Raw genomic sequence first — 4,738 nt, 5'->3', positions numbered from 1 at the left:
CACCAAATGTTTGAGACACTCTTTCCTCAAGGTCCATTCGCCTGGTACTATCTCTGATTCTAGCCTTTGGTCAGGAGGAATAAAAAGAAAAAATTTCCAGATTGGCTATTGGTAAGTTATTACCTGCTTTATAATAACTTCTGATGGTGCAGACTATTACCTTATTTTAAATTCCAGATATTTTTCATGTGATAACCACAAACTCAAGAAGCTAAGTAAAGTGCAAGCACAAAAATATAAATAAAACTAAAGCAAGGCATATAATAATCAAATTTCTCAAAACTAATTTAAAATAAACTTAAAAGTTGTCAGAGGAAAATGAGACATTGAGTACAGAAAGATAGAGATAAAGATGCCAGAAAATTTCTTCTCAGAAACAATGCAAGTGAGAAGAGAGTGGAACAGCATCTTTAAAGTACTGAAAGTAAAATACTGTTCACCTAGAATTCTATACCCAGTAAAAATCTTTCAAAAATGAAGCCCAAATGAAGACATTTTCAGACATACAGAAGCTGAAAGAATTCATCACCAGCAGATCTATATTACAAAAAAAGTTGAAATTTCCTCAGAAAAAAGGACAGTGTTTGCAGGTGGAAATCCAATATATAACAAAGAATAAAGACCATTTTGTGTGGGCCATTCCATTACCATGAATGGCAATTACATGGGTAAATACATAGTGTTTTTTTATTATTTAGATTTTTTACAAGATAATTGACTATTTAAACAAAAATAATGATAATGTAATGAGAATTTAATGTTTTAGGAGGTTATTATTGTGCATATGTATGTAAATATGGCAATAATAGCATAAAAACAGAGGTGAGAAATGAAAGTATGCTATTATTAGATTCTTAATTCTATGTGGAGTAGTATAATATCATTTGAAGATAAATTGTGATAAATTAAAAGATGTGTACTATCAACCCTAAAGCAACCACTAAAATAATAAAACATGAATAATAGCTAATAAGTCAACAAAGGAAATAAAAAGACATCATCAAAAATTCTTAATCCAAGGAAGACAGAAAAGAAGAAAAGAGAACAAAAAACAAAGGGGACAAATAGAGAATAAATAGCAAGATGAAAATTTTAAACCTAATATATTAATTATCACAATAAATGCAACTACATTAATTAAAAAGCAGAGATCGTGTTATTGGATAAAAAAGCAAAACACACAATATGCTACTCACAAGAAGTATAAAGACACAAGTAGGTTAAAAGTTAAAGAATGGGAAAATATGTATCTTGGTAACACTAGGCAAAAGGAAGCTGGAATGGCAATATAAATATCAGACAAAATATATTTTAGAACAAAGAATATTACCAGAAATAAATAAGGTAATTTTGTAATGATAAAAGGTCAACACATCAAGTGGACATAATCCTAAATATTTACGCACCTGATAACAGCTTCGAAATACACACAGCAGAAACTGATAGAACTGTAAGGGGAAATAAACAGAAACATAAGTAGATAAGTCAGAGATTTTAATACTCGCACTCTAATTGATAGAACAAGTAGGCAAAAAAATCATCAAGGATATGGTAGTTTTGAACCACACTGTCAACCAAACTGACTTGATTGATGTTTATGCAGCTCTCCTCCTAACCTCAATGGAATACATATTCATTTCAAGTACATGCAGAAACATTTACCTAGATCAAGTACATACCGACCCCTAAAACAAGTCTCGGTAAATTTAAAGAATTCCAGTATGTTCTCTGATCACAATGGAATTAAATTAGAAATAAAAAACAGAAAGTTCTCTGTAAAATCCCCAAATGTTTGGAAACTAAATAACATATTTCCAAGTAATATATGGATCAAGGAAGAAATCAAAAGAGAAATTAGAAAGTATTTTGAAATAAATTAGAAGGAAAACACACACCGTTAGACTTTGTGGGATGCTGATAAATAGTTTTTTATTTAGTGCTATTTATAGCACTAAACACCTATATTATACAACTCACAAATCAATGACCTCAGCTACCAGCTTAAAAAATAGAAAAAGAAGAGCAAATCAAACCAAAGAATGGAGAAGTAAAATAATAAAGCTCAAAGCAAAAACCACTAAAATTGAAAATAAAAGTGTAATAATAGTAAAGAAACAAAATGAAATTAAAAGCTTGTATTTTAGGAAGATCAACAAAGTCAAACCTAAATTTTAAAAAATTATTGATTAAAAAATCTGTAGTCAAATTGATTGAAGGGAAAAAAAGAAGACAGAAATTACCAATATCAGGAATGACAGTGGTGGAATCACTACAGATTCCACAGCTATTAAGACTATAGGAATATTATTAATAACTTTATGCCTATAAATTTGACAACTTAGATGAAGTGGACAGATTCTTTGAAAGACTCAAATTGTCAGTATTTATTAAAAAAAAAAACAAGTAACTTCAATAACCCTACCCAGGTTATCGAATCTTTAGTTAAAAACCTTTCTATAAAGAAAAGTCAATGCTTAATGGCTTTCTGGTCAAGTCTATCAAACACTTAAGGAAAAAAACATTACATCAATTTTACACAAACTTTTTCAGAAAACTGAGGAGGAGGAAACACTTCCCAACTTAGTTCTATGAGGCCAGCGTTAACCTGCCAGCAAAACCAGAGAGAGTCATCACAAAAAAAGAAAACTGCAGACTGATATCTCTTATGAATATACAAGAAAGGATTTCAAACAATATGTTAGCAAATTGTACCAGACAATGTATAAAATGAATAATACATCATGGCCAGTTTGGCTCTATCCCAGAATTTCAAAGTTGGCTTAATATTCAAAAATCAATGTAATTCATTGTTTTAACAAAGTAAAACTGAAAAATTGTATGATCATCTCAATATATGAGAAAAAGCATTTGGCAAAATCCAAAATCTATTTCTGACAAAAAAAAATTTTCATCAAAGTAGAAATAGAACACAACCTTCTCAAATGAAAATTTATCTACAAAAAACATACGAACAGTATGTACTTAATGGTGGAAGACTGAAAGCTTTCTCTCTAACAACAAGCGCAAGACAAGGATGTCCGCTCTTATCACATCTGTTCAACATTGTACTCGATGTTCTAGCCAGTGCAACCAGCAGGCAAGAAAAAGAAATAAAAGATATCCTTATTGGAAAAAAGAAGTACAACTGTCTTTACTCACAAATAACTTTATTATCTTCGTAGAAAATCCAGTGGAGTATACACTACCAATTTTAAGACTTATTACAAAACTGCTGTAATTAATACCCTGTGGTATCAGTGCAAAGAGAGACAAATAGAATAATGGAACAGATTAGAGAATCCAGAAATAGACTCACACATATATGGAGAACTGAAACAGTAGTCTTTTCAACAAATGGTGCGGGAACAATTGGACATTCATATGCAAACAAGCAAACAAATGAAAAACAGAAATAAACAAAATGGCTTTGATTCCATCTCATACTACATGCAAAAATTAACTCAAAGTGGATCATAGACCTAAATGTAAAACCCAAATCTATAAAACTTCTGGGAGAAAATATAGATGGAAATCTTTACTAACTTGGACCAAGCAAACATGTCTTACATATAACACCAGAAGCGTAATCCAGAAACGAAAAAAAATTAATCAATTGAGCTTTGTCAAAATTAAAACTTCTCTTTGAAAAATAGTGTATGAGAATAAAAGAACAAGGCAGAATCTAAGAAAAATGTATTTGCAAAACCCATATCTGATACAAGGCTTATGTCCAGAATATGTGAAGAACTCCATAAACTCAAAAATAAGAAAATGAACAATCCAATAATAATGTGGACAAAAGATTTGATCATACACTCCAGTGAAGAGGATATGTGATGACAAATAAGCACTTGAAAAGTTGATCAACATGATTAATCATTAAGTGCAACGAGATACCACTACACACTGATTATAATAGCTGAAATTACAAAGACTGACCATGTCAAATGCTGGAGAGGATGTGGACGATCTGGAACTCTCACACACTGCCGGTAGGAATACAAAATGGTACAACCACTTTGGAAAACAGTTTGGTAGTTTCTTCAAAAGTTAAGCATCACCTATACCATATGACCCAGTCACTACCCTCTTAGGAACAGATTTTACATGAGAGGATTGAAAACATGTGTCCATATAAAGACTTGTACGCAGATGTTTAAAGCAGCTTTATTTGGAATAGCCTCAGACTGGAAACAGCCCAAATATCTATCAATAGGCAAAGAAGACATACTATGCTATATCCATGCAGGGAATACTACTCATCAATAAAAATGATTAACTATGGATACACATTATGATGACTCTCAGAATAATTATGCTGAGCAAAAGAAAGTCAGAGAAATATAAAGTATATACAGTATGATTCCACTTACCTAAAATTCTAGGAAATTCAACTTAATGTATAGTGACAGAAAACAAATCATGGTTGCCTGGATTCATGGGTGAGGATGGGGTAGGAAGGGGTGGGAGAGAAGAATTACAAAGATGCAGGAGGCAATTTGGGGGGTGATGGCTATATGTTTATTATCTTGATTGTGGTGATGATTTTATGGGTATATATATGTGTTAAACTTATGCAGTTGTACACTTCAGATACATGAAGTTTATCATATGTCAATTATGACTCAATAAAAGTGTTAATAAAGACCCTGAGAGATTATTTTAGTCCTTATATTGATGAGGAAATTGATGTTCACAGGTTATTTTGCTTAGTGTCACACAGGAAAAAAAAATGCAG

The sequence above is a fragment of the Galeopterus variegatus genome, unplaced genomic scaffold (assembly GCF_000696425.1).
Source record: "Galeopterus variegatus unplaced genomic scaffold, G_variegatus-3.0.2 Scaffold3283, whole genome shotgun sequence".
Classification (NCBI taxonomy): Eukaryota; Metazoa; Chordata; class Mammalia; order Dermoptera; family Cynocephalidae; genus Galeopterus; species Galeopterus variegatus.
Note: the sequence above shows the minus strand (reverse complement) of the source record.